Raw genomic sequence first — 15,301 nt, forward strand, 5'->3', positions numbered from 1 at the left:
AGGCAGTTACTAAGTGCATTTTTCTGTTAGAGTCTTTTTCTTATTTATGAGTCGTTTTATTGAGTCAAAACTTTTGTTCAAAATTATGATCTCTCCTTCGAGTTTATTGCCTGGATTGCTTATTTACTCCATATTCAAATCAATTCGACTAATGGAAAATCCAGAAGGCCAACCAACAAACTTAAGGACATTCGTTCCGAACATAATCCACAAAGGCTGGAGCTAATCTCACTGCTCTTCCTTTTACCTCATCAAAACGGTTAGAGTTCGTAGGACTTGACTAAGAAAGTATTTCTCTCCCTTGATAAAAAATATGTATACTAATGAGAGATTGAAAGGATTTTCAGATAATGTATAGGGGTAAGAATGTTTCCTATTATCCCATTATTATACATTGTTTGAAATGATCAATTACAAAGGTTGGAAAAATGCCGAGGGTGTCGATCCAGTATGCGAGTTCCCCTTTGTTTACTCTCTAAAAAGAATAAGTTTAGGGGAGAGAAAAAGTACCGGAAATAAAAAGAAAATGAGTGGTCGAATTGTTATGGTATACTACATGAATAAGTCTAGAAGGTTTATTAAACGTTACCCTGATTGATGAGAAACCAACGATGAAAGCCTAATGTATTAACGACTCAACAGAGTTTGCGGACCAAGTCATGATCCCAACGATCACCTAACCATATAAGGAAGTTGCTCTGTTTTTGATACAATCTGTATACGATTGATACGATTGTGATTATGCATTGATTGTAATTTAGGATTTTCTATGATCTCTTTTGTAGCCTATAAAAGACATGTAATATGCATCAAAGTAAATACAAGAAACTGTTTACAGTTTCTAAATCTTTATGATATCAAAGCGACAAAGTTTTTCTTCAAAAATTCTTTGTGATCTCTGAAACTTCGAATGACAAACCCGAACCAGACTGAAGCTCCGGCTGCGACTGTGGAGGTGAGAAGAACCATCTCTCCTTACGAGTTGACCTCTGCCGACAATCCCGGCGCGGTGATATCACACCCTCTCTAGAAGGGAGTTAATTACGACGAATGGGTTTGCGGGATGAAAACGGCGTTGTCATTACGCAAGAAATTCGGATTCCTCGACGGCTCAATCCCAAAACCGGCTGATGGATCACTTGACTTGGAAGATTGGTGGACGATTCAAGCACTTCTCGTGTCTTGGATAAAGATGACTATAGATCCATCGATGCGTTCAACAATCTCTCACAAGATGTGGCAAAGGATCTATGGGATCACTTGAAGAAACGATTTGGGGTGATGAATGGGGCTCGGATTCAACAAATCCATGCTGGATTAGCTTGTTGCAAACAGAGAGGTGCAGCAATCGAAGCGTACTATGGGAAGCTGACCCAAATGTGGGATAGTCTTGCGAGTTACCGACCAATACGAGCGTGTAAGTATGGTTTGTGTACGTGTGATCTTGCGACGGCACAAGAAGCGGATCTTGAAGAAGACAAGGTGCATCAATTTCTTTGTGGACTTGATGATCAGTTTCGGACAGTTCGTTCAACCCTTGTTGCTCGTGTTCATGTGCAGCCATTAGAGGAAGTCTACAACATTTTGCGACAAGAAGAGGATCTTCGCATAAATGTTGAGGAGAAGCCTACAGATGTGACATCCTTTTCAGTTCAAACCTGACCTCGTTTCAAACTTGACGACAAGGAAAAAGGAGTTATGTGCAACTTTTTTAATCGCATTGGCCATAGCCCAGACAAGTGTTATGCGGTGTTTGGCTATCCAAAATGGTGGGGTGATAGGCCAAAAGGCAGAACTTTGCAAGGACGAGGTCATGGCGGTACTAACGGAGGAGCTAGAAGAGGTTGTGGGAGCACCTCCTACACCAATGCAGTCCAAGTCAATCCACTGACAAGCTATGAGCAAGCTAACTACGTTGTGACAGAAAAGGACAGTGACGAAGTAACGGGATTTATCGATTTGCAGTGGAAAGCAATTAAGAATCTTCTCAACAATGGGAAGACTAACGAAACTGAAAAAACTGACGGGTAAGTCTTCTTTGCCTTTAAGGATAGTGGATACTGGTGCATCGTATCACTTGATGGGTCACTTAGACATTCTAGAAAGTGTTAAGGAAATGGAACAAATCAGTATTGTATTGGTCGATGGAAGAGAAAAAGTGGCAGTTAAGGAAAGATCAGTTAGGATAGGACCTTGTTTGATACTCCGCTCAGTTTATTATGTTGAGAATTTCCACACAGATTTGATTTCTCTTTGCCAAGTGATGGATGAGAACAATTGCGTAGGGCAGTTAGCTGATCGTTTTCTTGTGGTTCAGGACCGCACTACGAGGATGGTGTTTGGAGTTAGTAGACGTACAGGAGGGACTTTCCGCTTTAGAAGTATGGAGTCAGCAGCATTTGTGGAAGTAAGAGATGATAAATCTTTTGAGCTTTGGCATAAGAGGATGGGATATCATTCAAACAAAGTAGTTGGTCTTCTCCCTGTTGTTTCAAATGTTGTTTCTGATATTTTGAATAAAGCGTGTGATGTTTGTCTCCGCGCTAAGCAAACAAGATTATCTTTTCCATTTAGTGAGAATAAAACGAAAGGGATTTTTGATCTATTGTGATTTATGGGGACCTTATAGAACTCCAACTCATTCGGGTGCTCGTTACTTCTTAACCATTGTAGACGATTACTCTCGTGGAGTATGGCTCTATTTGATGTCTGAAAAATCTGAAGCTTCTAATCATCTCAAGAATTTCTTGGCCATGACTACTGGTCAGTTCGATACTCCAGTAACCTTGGAGTACTTATTCCAGGTTATTTAAAAGGCCAAAGTCGGGTCTTTCTTTCGTGTTATAAGAAGCGATAACGGATCAGAATTTCTTTGTCTAAGTGAATTCTTCAAACAACAAGGCATAGTTCATGAAACGTCTTTTGTTGGCACTCCTCAACAGAACGGAAGAGTGGAGAGAAAACACCAGCATATACTCAATGTTGCTAGAGCGCTTGGTTTGAAGCCAATTTACCGATAGCGTTTTGGGGCGAATGTGTTCTCACTGCGGCTTACTTAATAAATCGAACTCCAAGTATGGTGTTGAAAGGAATGACACCATATGAGAGGATATATAATGAGAAACCGAAATACAATCATATGAAGGTGTTTGGGACTCTCTGCTATGCTCATGATCAATTTCATAAAGGAGATAAGTTTGCTTTTCGGAGTCGTCGATGCGTTTTCATCGGATACCCTTATGGAAAAAAGGGGTGGAGGTTATATGACTTGGAAAAATATCAATTCTTTGTTTCAATAGATGTGGTATTTTATGAAAATGAATTTCCATTCAAGTCTGAGGTAGAAGAAGAAATTGCAGAAGAAGAACTTGAAGTTCTAAATTTACAGTCTCTGTTTGTCGAAAATGAAGAAGAAAATGGACGTACAAGCTCAATTCGTGAGGATGGCCCATTAACACCACAATCGACTATTGGGCCTACACCAAGCCCAACTGGGTTATTGAAAACCCAATTTCTGAACACGCTCCTTCACTTCAAAACGTCATCATCGAGGGAAGTCAAAGAACTGAAAATCAAAATCGCTCCACTATGATTCCGACGCCAACTCCGGCGATTGTTCCAATCATGTCATCGACGACGAATCTGCAGGTCCAAGAAGAACAATTGGGTCGCGGAAAAAGGCAGAAAACTCAGTCAGTGAAGTTGAAAGAATTTGTGGTAAACACGGGAATTCTGAAATCGAAGACGGCTTCAACGTCTGATTCTACATCGAGTCATCCAATTGCAAATTTCATTTCTTGTGAGCGTTTCTCTACTCAACATCAAGCATATTTGGCTGCAATAACTTCGGGCGTATAACCAAAGTCATTTAAACAAGCAATGAAAGATGAGAAATGGAAAAGTGCTATGTCTTCAGAAATTGATGCTCAAGAACGAAACCACTCATGGACGATAGAAGATTTGCCACAAGGAAAGCAAGCAATAGGCAGTAAATGGGTTTACAAGCTCAAATACAAATTAGACGGTACATTGGAACGACATAAAGCGAGGTTAGTTGCTCTCGGTAACAAACAAATTGAAGGTGTAGACTACGGTGAAACTTTCGCACCAGTTGCCAAGATGGGAACTGTACGGTTGGTTTTGGATACAACTGTGAAAAATGTGAATAAAAGAAGAAGAGGGTTTTCTTACTGAATAATACTTTTCATTAACACTCTCCCAAACTCACGATGAATACAAAGAGCTTATACTTATACTACAAAAAGAACCTTCTGGATCCTTATTTGCAGTCAAGGATCTGGTTACACTTGTCAATCATCTAGCCACTCTCTTCTTCTGATGTGATAGGACTGAAACGGTTACATAGTACGATGGTCGGAGAGTCAGCTGGTTGACTCTGCTTCTTCTGCAAATTCTGCAAACTCTGTTTTGTCTGACCGTGATGTTGAGAGGAACTCTTGACTTGGGCATTGTTTTGTTGGGCTTGTGATTGGGCTGACTGGGCTTGTGTCTTGTCACTTACAAAAAATAGAAGGGATGTTCACCAAATAGACGTCTACAATGCGTTTCTACATGGTGATTTAGAGGAAGAAATATATATGAGACTGCCACCCGGCTTTCAAGCTTCTGATTCTTTTAAGGTATGTAGACTTTGCAAGTCAATGTATGGGTTAAAACAGAGTCCAAGATGCTGGTTTGCGAAACTGTCAACAAGCTTACAAGAGTATGGCTTCGAACAAAATAAGTTGGATTATTCACTGTTTACTCTCGACAAAAATGATCGCATATTCGTGTATTGGTGTATGTTGACGATTTGATAATCAGTTCTCCGACGGTCATGGATGACTTCAAGTCCTATCTTTCATCGTGCTTCCATATGAGTGATATAGGACTTTTGAAATATTTTTTGGGTATTGAAGTGGCTCGGAACTCTACGGGTATGTATCTCTGTCAAAGGAAATATGCTTTGGATATTGTCTCCGACACAGGCTTGTTAGGATCTAAACCCGTAGCTTTCCCCCTGGAAACTAATCACCAACTAGGCCTGTCCAAGTCGCCACTCTTACAAGACCCAGAACCCTATAGACGACTCATTGGAAGGTTGATTTATCTCGCAGTAACATGACCGGATTTGGCGTACTGCGTTCATCTTTTGGCTCAATTTATGCAGCAACCAAAACAAGATCATTGGACTACAACTTTGCGAGTTGTTAGGTACTTGAAAAACAATCTTGGGCAAGGTATTCTGTTGAGAGCTGAGACACCATTTTGTTTTACTGGTTGGTGTGATAGTGACTATGCGAGTTGTCCTTTAACGAGAAAGTCAGTCACTGGTTATTTTATTCAGCTTGGAGGATCGCCAATCTCATGCAAAACAAAAAAAACAAAAGACACTGAGTAGGTCTTCTACAGAAGTAGAATACAGAGCGATGGCATTCTTAACACAAGAGTTGATTTTGGCTTAAAAGGATTCTTCAATCGCTTGGAGTAAAGCACTATCAGTCAATGTCTGTTTGGTGTGATAGTAAGGCAACAATTCATACAGCGACAAATCTAGTCTTTCAGGAACGCACCAAGCACGTCGAAGTTGATTGTCATTTTGTACGCGACGAGGTACTATCCAAAAATATACGCCTGTTACATGTACAAAGTCACAAATAACTTGCAGATATCTTTACAAAGCCGTTGGGGAAGAAGGAATTTGATCGGTTATGTATCAAGTTGGGCATACAAGATTTGCACGCTCCAACTTGCGGGAAGGTATTAACGACTCAACGGAGTTTGCGGACCATGTCATGATCCCGACGATCACGTAACCATATAAGGAAGTTGCTCTGTTTTTGATACAATCTGTATACGATTGATACGATTGTGATTATGCATTGATTGTAATTTAGGAATTTCTATGATCTCTTCTGTAGCCTATAAAAGACATGTAATATGCATCAAAGTAAATACAAGAAACAGTTTACAGTTTCTAAATCTTTATAATGGATATAGTTGAGTGCTTTGGTATGGAATCTAGGATGTTGTGTGGGCTAGCGGAGAATTACATAGTGGTCAGGATTTGGCTAGAACTATTTAGTGCATAGAATTGGTTTGTATGATCAGGATAATAAGCTAGAGAGATTCGGAGTTCCTGTGTTTTCAAACCTCTTCCACGGGTTTGGCTTTTGTGTTTTGCTTGAGGGCAAGCAAAAACTAAGTCTGGGGGAGTTGATATACCTCGATTTTCAATGCTTTTAGCTATGAATTAGGTATAGTTTTTAGAGTCTTTTGTTATTTGTAGAGTCTTTTCTAGTCTTTTTCAGGTCTTTAAATGTTTGGGATGCATTTGGAGATTATGGAGCATTCTGGTGCAAATCAGACAACTTAAGTTGCAGCAGCAATCCGAAGACAAAAATTGACGTAGGTGTCGATCGACACAACCCCTGTTGTCGAGCGACACCAATACCTGACGGCAAGTCAATCGCGCAACTTATTGATGTTTCCAAAATCGGCCCAGAACTTTCCCTTATTTCTAAGAAGGCCCATCACGTTTTAGGAACTTATATATTGATTTTTATGGTCATTGTTTAGATCTAACTATTATTCTCTATTATGTACTTTGGGGCAAAATCCTATGGAGACTCCCTTTAGAGAAGATTCTTCTAAACTCTTTTCTCTTCTTAATTTCATCATTGACTTCTTATTCAATCATGTTTTGTTTTTTCTATAATCATGCTTGAGTAGTTCTCTTGTTTGGTTAAGGGATTCTCATTAGGGATTTGGTTGAATTAGTAAATCAAAAACCCTGTTAGGATAATATATTTAGAATTCTTCATGATTGTTCTTAATGTTAGTTTTAGAGTAACTAACTAGAACTTGATTTTAGGATAATAGGTATACCCACCATAGGTATCTATTACTGGAACTATCTTAGATGAGCCTAGTATTTAGATGCGTGCTAGCGTCCATTACTTAGGTGAACTTATCAAACCTGATTATAATGCTTGCTTAGTTCTAGGGATTTAGAAGAGAGTTGGAATCAATACTATTAAGCATAGTGAGTAGCACGGCACACCTCCGGTTACTTTATATTAGTGATTTGTGTTCTAGAATGGATCAATAATATTCCTAATTTACTGCTAAATCTACTATTCTGATATCTCTAGAGAATTTCCCTAAACCCGACATCTTAATCATCTGAATCTAAAACAAACTTTTAATTGATTTCTTGTCTTTTATTTTTATAATATTTTATGTTTAGCTTTATTCGAAACTGTTAGTCTATTGTGTGATCCGAGAACTTTGTGAAATCCGATCCCTAAATGCTATAACAATCTCTTTATTTGAGAGAGTAGTCATTAGGATAATTTGACTCATATCAGCATTCCATCGCTTGATTGAACTTTCAACATGTTAATCTATTTGTTCTCTTTATTTCTTCTAATTTGCAAGTCTCAATTTCAATTTGCAAGTAAATTGGTAAGTTATTAGAAAGTAAATCTTATTGTTTTCAAAATTTCTAACGTTTTACAAGTCTCGATAAGTATTTGCATGTAGATTTCATGGGTTCTTTTAGGCCTGGGCTCCTGTTGTTGATTTCCCTGAAGCTTCTCTGATGTCAAACTTCATCTTGATGCCTTTTTCAAGGTTCAGATTAATTTTTCCATTCCTGACATCCATGACTGCTCCAGCTGAAGCTAGGAATGGTCTGCCTAGGATCAGGGGATCCTTGCCTTCTTCATCTACGTCCAATACCACAAAATCTGTAGGTATCTCAACATTTCCAATCTTAACAGGCAGATTCTCTATGAGACCGTGAGGATGTGCAACAGAACCATCAGCTAAGAATAAAGCTAAGTTGCAGAACTTGAATTCTATGATCCCTAGCCTTTTAGCTGTAGAGAGAGGCATAAGGCTAACAGATGCTCCCAAATCACAAAGGCACCTATTGAATGTCAATGGTCCTAAAGAGCATGGAAGAGTGAATGAACCGGGATCATCAAGCTTTTCTTGGATGACTTTCTTCTTGTATATTTCTTGAGTGCTGGAACTGCTAATCATCTTTTGATTCTGCTCTTTCTTGAGTTTTTCAATTTTGAATCTTTTTCCGGAATGTTGAGTATTCAGCAAAGGTGTGTGCTCTATAGTCTAGATGGATTGCTGAGTGGCAGGTGCAGCAATTTGAGTTGAATCCCCCCCTTCTTGAATCATACTGTCCTCAGTATTGAGAGTCAGATGACTTGGTGGAGACTCATCTTCTTGGTGGATGGTGATAGCATTAGCAGTAGCATAGTCCTTAGGATTCTGGACTGCTTTCCCTGGAAGTTGTTGAGGATGCTTCGGAGCAGAGGTTGATGCAAATTGACTCTCCACATACTTGATTTTTGAGTTCAAAGCTTCAAACTTGACATTCAGATCGTTGTATGAACAATCGATCTTGTTGTGTAATTCAGCTATCTTCTTGTCAAAAGCCATAGCGCCAGTAGCTTACCCTTGGATGATCTGTTGAATGAGTTGCTTAATTTCAGGATCTTGAGCTGCTGGGGCTTGTTGTGGTTGTTGAGTGAACCCTGGTGTTGGATTCTGCTATTGGTAGCCTCCATTGAACTGTTGTTTAGGGACATAACCTTGGTTATACTGAACAAAAGGCTTGGACTGATTCTGTTGTGGTGGATACACTTGATCTTGGGGGTTAGCTACATTATTGCTTCTGTAGGAGAGGTTTGGGTTGGGCTTGTAGTTGTTGAAGCCCTTGTTGAACCCTCCTTGGTTCTGAATGTAGCACAGCTCTTCAGTTTGATCATTCCCCCTTCTTGCATTTGGAAGTGCTCTTCATCAGTGATGAAGTGTACCTGCTTCTGCTGAGCCAGCAACAACTTGTCTAACTTTTCATTCACAGCCTTGATATCCTTGCTCTGTTTAACCTCATTACCTCCAGTTCCTCTCATTGAGCGATCATAGTCTTCATTGTAGCACCCATCAGATTGTGCTAGATTTTTGACCAACTCCCAGCATTCAGCTACATCTTTGTTCAAGAAATTTCTATTGGAGGCGGTATCAAGCAGCATTCTGATCTTTGGTAAAGCTCCTCTGTAGAGTGTGCTCAGTAATGAAGCCTTTCTGAAACCGTGATGGGGGCACTGAGTGGTGTAGCTTTTAAACCTCTCCCAAGCTTCACAAAAAGTTTCATTGTTTTTCTGGTTGAAACCGGAGATCTCGTTCCTCAATCTAGCTGTGCAAGCGTTAGAGAAGAACTTGGCAAGAAAAGCTTTCTTACAATCGTCCCATGAGGTGATGGAGTCTAGGGTAGAGTCTTCTCCTAGTGGTGTGCCTTGTCTCCCAAAGAGAAGGGAAATAGCCTGAGCTTAAACATATCTTCAGTGACACCATTGATCTTGGTAAGGCCACAAAGTCTATCAAAGCTGTCAAGATGGTCCAGGGGATCTTCCATAGGTAAACCATGAAACTTGTTTCCTTGGATCATGGAGATGAGACCACTCTTGATCTCAAAGTTGTTGTTCTGAACTGGTGGAGGCACTATCCCTTGTCTTTGGTGATGATTCCTTGCGGCATCACCAACACCAATGTTTCTTGGTTGATCAACATTAGGTGGGTCTTGAACATAAATTGGTTTGTTCTGTTGATCCATAGCTGCTGGTCTGTTCTGATCACAGGCTGCCTTTGCTTTGGTTTCTGATAACTCACGAGCTATTTTGTCAATTCTGTCTCTGAATGGTAATAGGTGTGCAGAACCTTCGAATCGAGTTTGCATGCACAAAGATTAGTACCTATACCACAAAAACAAGCAGACGAAAATATGAGTTAGTAACTTGATAAATGTAAAAGAACTTGATCTTAAAAGTTTCTGATATCTTGAATGTAACAATGCAACAATGAATTGACAACGACGCCAAATTGATAAGGAGGTTTTTCAGGTCTGCTGAGATTCAGTTCAATTCCCCTAAAACACAAATAAGTCGATGCAGTTATAGGGGGTGTCAATCCAGTCCACTGTAATGATGGTGTAAAGAAACTACTAAGTCAAGCCAGATTATAATGATAGTGGGTTTCTAGTAACAATCCTAGGTCAGGATTCAAACAAGTAAAAATAAGAACTTAAGAGCCCTATTCGATCATTGGGTCGAGTAGAACCAACAAGTGACAAAATTAAGAAACCTAAATGCAATCAACAGGGGATATAAATAGGGGATACAAATAACAGGTAAAGAAAAGTGCAATCAACAGGGGATACAAATAAATCTAATAGAAGTTCTAAGGATGGATTCATTGATAAGGGCAACTCTAGGATTCACCAATTGGCTAATAGGCGAAAGGTAGATACCCATGACGATAGATTCAAAAACCGCGTCAATCCACTCTCGTGACAGAGACCCGCATAACTCTACCACTTCCTAATTTCAACTCTCGTTGATGAAACATAGCAGAGCAGGGTTTAAGAAACAATCTACCAAAGCCAATAGGTAAACAAGCCAATCCCTTGGTCGAGTCTACAAATCTCCAGAATTTGTAGGTCAGACATCCATTTGAACGTCTTTTGGACGCTGGACGTCTATGATCGAATCTCCACATTAGCCAGCAAAAACCGCATAGGGGCCAAGCGAATCCAGAAGGGTATAAACCTAAACACTAACCACCTAACTAACCTAGAGATTACCCTAATCTAATCCATCTTCAAGAACCCTAATCACTACTCAAGCAACATTATCAAGAACACAAACCCATAAATTACTAAAATAATACCAAAATGTAGATCTAAACAAGCTAAACAACTTTACTTAAACAATCAAATGCAAAAACGAAATAGATTAAGAGTAATTAAGGTTTCAAGATTCATAAACACAAAGAAAAACTGAAAGATAAAGCATAGATCCTTTGGACAAATCCTAAAGTGATCTATTTATACTAAAATGTTGGAAACCCTAGATTCACTAGAAGACAAGAGACTTGAGGCGGTTTGGGCGAATACTCGATCTTGGGGATCGAGTAAAGAGGGTGCTGCAAAGTCTGCGCCTTTGTGTCTATGCTCCGAGTGATCAATTGGTCGAATAGATGCTTCATCCTCTCCTATTCGTATGCTCAGATGTCTGGTTAAGTGGGGAATGAGGAGGATCCGAAGACGCTTTGATAGCTCAACAAGTCTGGTAGAGATAGTTACCCTTGGTCGAGTAAATGGATCGAGTAGTGGATCGAGTAGAAGAGGTGAGTAGATCAATCTACTGCTTCATCTAAGGTTGCCTTGATCGAGTAGGAGGGTCGAGTAAACTGCAGCCTCCTCTGTGGCATCCTGGATCGAGTAAAGAGGTCGAGTAAACTGCATCCTCCTGTATAGCTGCCTGGGTCGAGTGAATGGATCGAGTAGAGTCCTTTTAGCTCCTTCTGCACCTGAAAACATACCAAAACATGCAATGCATACGCAAGATGATCCTAGATGCCTAAGTATGCAAAATAAGCTAAAATTGTGCAAAATGATATGATACAATGAGCAAATGCAAAGCTAAATGATGATAAACATACACCTAAAATGAGTAAAATACAGTGTTATCAACTCCCTCAAACTTATCTTTTGTTTGCCCTCAAGCAAACAAAAAATCTTAAGTTGAAGGAGAGGTTTGAAGGTGGGGATTCAAAACTGAAGCATGCATATAAAACGGGTAAGCTCAATGTCGAGGTAGCTAATTCTAGGTTGCAAGATGTTAGCCATACTCGTCACAATGTAACCTAACAACTTGCCTTAATCTATTCAAGCATTCACATCAACCAATTCCCTTTAACATTCTTTAAGCACGAACAGTGGATCAAGCAATGCAATGGTTATGAACTCACTTGGTTTTGGGCTTAGGCTAGAAGACAAAAATGGTCCCTCTAATGGTTTGGTCGAGTAACAGGGGACTCTCAGAGAAAAGATTGAGCTTCAGTAGAATGCTAAAGGTAAAAGCCAACGGACACATACAAGAACAGACTCCCATCTACCCCATGATATAGTACGATAGCTCAGAAGATGATCCCAGTCCCATAGATGTCCTAACTTTACCATTTTTCTCATTCTTTCTCTCTTTTTGGTTCAAGTTCTAAGGGGTTCTCTTTGAAACGATTTAAAAGTCTAGCAGGTTTGATTTTATACTTTGACAAACTTAAGGCTTTTTTCTAATCTTAGCACATAGGGCGATTTACCCCTTTCTTTGAATTACAATGCCTAACTTCTTTGAATTCCAAACCCTTTACTAGACTTAACACTTTTGTATCCCCCTTAGAACTCTAAACTCTTACTCTTTTTTTTTTTCTTTTCTTTTCATTCTCACTCATATTCTCATTCATTCCATACACAATCTCAATCGCAAATACAAGTCTCCACCTAGTCCTAGCTAACCCAAAAAGCGTGGGCTATGTCTACATGAAAGACTGCTCTTGTCGGCTCATACCTAACACGTTATACCAAGCTCAATCAAAAAAGACCTCACAATCACACACAAATGATCTTTGGCTTGAAATAAGGCTAGGCTAAGGGTATGAGAAACTGCTCTAAAAATGAGAGACAGCTACTTGGATTAACAGAGGGTGATGAAATGAATAAGATGATCCAAGTATGTACATGGTAGCCATGAGTTCACAAACAATGCATAGACATGATAATTGCAATTTCAGTTCAGGTTCTAATAGATAGGGAATGGCATCAGATAAGCAAGTTTCGATCAAAGTAGTATAGTCAAGTTACAAATTCAAAGCAGGGTGCGGTCTTATTTCAGAGATACAATCGGTTATGCAACAAAGAATTAACAACTTGAGCATTGAACTTAGTTCATTGAATCAAAACATGCTTATCGGTTTGAAATCATCATCATCCCCTATGCAAATGAGCAATCCTAAATGCAAACACTCTATATACAATCCTAAAATGATATGGAATCTACATGACACTCTTTTTTTGTGAAATAATTTTCTGAAAATTTTTCAAATTTTTATAGTTTTTCTATGCCTTAAATGATGCAAAATTTGAAATAAGAAAATAGAACACAATGTTAAACCTGTCTTGAAGCCTCCCCCAAACTTAAATTACAGAGTCCCTTGTGTAATAAAAATCTGAAAGAGAATTCAAGACCAAAACACAAAACACACAAAGAAAAATAAAAAGATGCTATGGTATATACTATGGAGAGGTGGTGTTACCTCAGTTTTCAAGTGAAGTAGATGGAGACATAGTCATCCATACTCTCTTGGGTATTGGCAGGGGCTGAAGTTGAGGCGGGGGGGTGTTGCTCGTTCTGTCCGGTCGAGCGTGTGAAAGCTCGTCTCTACCTACTCCTTGGCTCTCTCAACTCGGAGATCACTTCCCGAGGGTCAAAAGATGAAGCTCGGGGTTGATCGATCCTTTCAGCTCTCCTTGCAGCTGAGCTCGTTGAACCGGTCCTTCTTACTTCGGGTGTTGGAGATGGTGGCCTTGGCTTGCTCTGGAAGTCCTTGAGTTGAGCAGCCATACTCTTGAGCGATTTCTTCATTGTTCTCATGTTCTTCTTGAAACCCTTCATTGTCTTGCTGTGAAGGTTCCCAAGCTCTTCAAGTACACCGAGCTTCTTGTGAACTTCAGCAAACTCATCTCCTCCTTGGTTAGCACCTTCTTCATAATGAGCTTGCTCTTGTTCGCTGGTCCCATGCTCCGGTTGATCAATATGTTGCTCAAACTCGATTTGCTCCTCATAATCAGCTTGAGTAAATTACTCATGTTGCTCATAGTCGGCTGGACTATATTCTGGTTTATCTTCCTGAGCTCCTCCAATGTCGATGTTCAAGGTAGAGGGAGATGGCATGAAATTGATGTTGCGTCTTGTCTTCACCAAAGTCTGGTTCTCGCATGGTAGGGGTAAAAGAGAAGGTCCAAGCTCCGAGTGGTTGAACTTGAAGAGATAGCGATCTGCCGGAGTTGTTTTCTCAAGAAAATCCTTCCCCTTGAGATAGTCGAGGTCAATGAACTTAGGCAACATGTCAGGGGCTCCAAATTTCATACCCACGGCTCCTAGTATTGGCGTTAAGAGACCGCCAACACAAAGACTCCCGCAAATTCCCGAGCGATGGATGGTTGCAGCATACTCCTTGTAACTCAATAAGTGATCCAAGAGAACAACACTCAACGAAGTGTCTGCTCTATCACCCGCCATCTTCCTCCCATCTCTTGTTTCCCTCAAAATGAAGACCAAAGATTGGTATATCATGCATAGCTCCTCTTCACTAACAAATCCGGTAGCCTTCTTTAGAAAGAGGATGTTGGCGATGCATTGGTGGAGGTATCTAATCACGGGATTACGGATTGAAGAACTCTTGCTCTTGGTTGGTAAGAAGGGCTTCAGACCGGGTATTGTTTTCCAAAGAGATTTCAGCTCTTCTTGATCATAGTCTTGGCGGATTCCTTCTCCACTTGGGAACCCGAAAATGGTATCAAGATGGCATATATCAAGAGTATACTCTACATCCCTAACTTTGAAGGTTATGTAAACAAGACCTCCTCTCTCTTCTTTCTAAGAATCATCAACACAAAAATGAACCTTGAGGGTTGCAAGGAGTTGGCAGCTCTCCTCTTTGTATCCCCCACATTGGCAGCTCATGAATGTTGCAAAATTGACCAATTCCATCAAGTATTCCACATCACCACAAATACCAAGCTCTTGCATCGTTTCCTTATGAGGGTACCTAGTTCCCTCAAACTTCAACTCCTTCAAATATTGATAGTACTCGCTCGGGATTGGTTCTCTCTTCCTCCTTGGTCGGTTTCTTCTCCCAACAGGGGTTGGTGTATCATCCCCGATGATCTCAACCTCTTCTTTAGAAACCGCTTCTTCAAAGGGTGCCTCTCCATGGTGTTCTTCTTCAGCTTCAACGACCCTCTTTCCCCGAGCTACTTCTTCTCTTTGCATGGTCGAGCGGCTTGAGCTTCCTCGTTGAACCAAGCTTGATCTTTGAGCACGACGAGCTTGGCGAATTTGGCGTTCAGTCATGCCACACATGTCAAACACCTCAACTTCTTCATGATCAACAGAGGATCTTCTTGCCCGAGACGAACTCTTCCTTCTTGAATCCTTGGTGGTGAGTTTCAACAAAGCAATTAAAAACAACTCTCCAAGAGGTATCAAGGGGTAAGGGAATCAGTTTCTTTGTTGATGAAATTTTTGAGTTTGATACCGATTGAAAGCTTGAGGATGAACTTCGAAGTGATCGGGTAACTTTGGTGAAGTATTGGTGTAGGGGAACGGATTCTTAAAGAGTGATAGGGAGCGATTTTAGGGGAAGAGTTTGGAATGAAGAT

At 40.1% G+C, this 15,301-nt stretch overlaps 3 pseudogenes across 3 annotated transcripts; 1 reads left to right on the forward strand and 2 right to left on the reverse strand.

Annotated features, from left to right (window-relative positions):
• Positions 1-970: 970 nt before the first annotated feature.
• AT5G33382 lies at positions 971-5,739 on the forward strand (annotated as a pseudogene; the record flags this gene model as incomplete). Its single annotated transcript has 1 exon — positions 971-5,739.
• A 1,821-nt stretch (positions 5,740-7,560) lies between these two features.
• On the reverse strand, positions 7,561-9,741 carry AT5G33383 (annotated as a pseudogene; the record flags this gene model as incomplete). The annotated part of the gene is made up of 1 exon: positions 7,561-9,741.
• Positions 9,742-13,298: 3,557 nt separating this feature from the next.
• On the reverse strand, positions 13,299-15,002 carry AT5G33384 (annotated as a pseudogene; the record flags this gene model as incomplete). The annotated part of the gene is made up of 1 exon: positions 13,299-15,002.
• Positions 15,003-15,301: the final 299 nt, after the last annotated feature.

The sequence above is a fragment of the Arabidopsis thaliana genome, chromosome 5, assembly GCF_000001735.4.
Source record: "Arabidopsis thaliana chromosome 5, partial sequence".
Lineage (NCBI taxonomy): Eukaryota > Viridiplantae > Streptophyta > Magnoliopsida > Brassicales > Brassicaceae > Arabidopsis > Arabidopsis thaliana.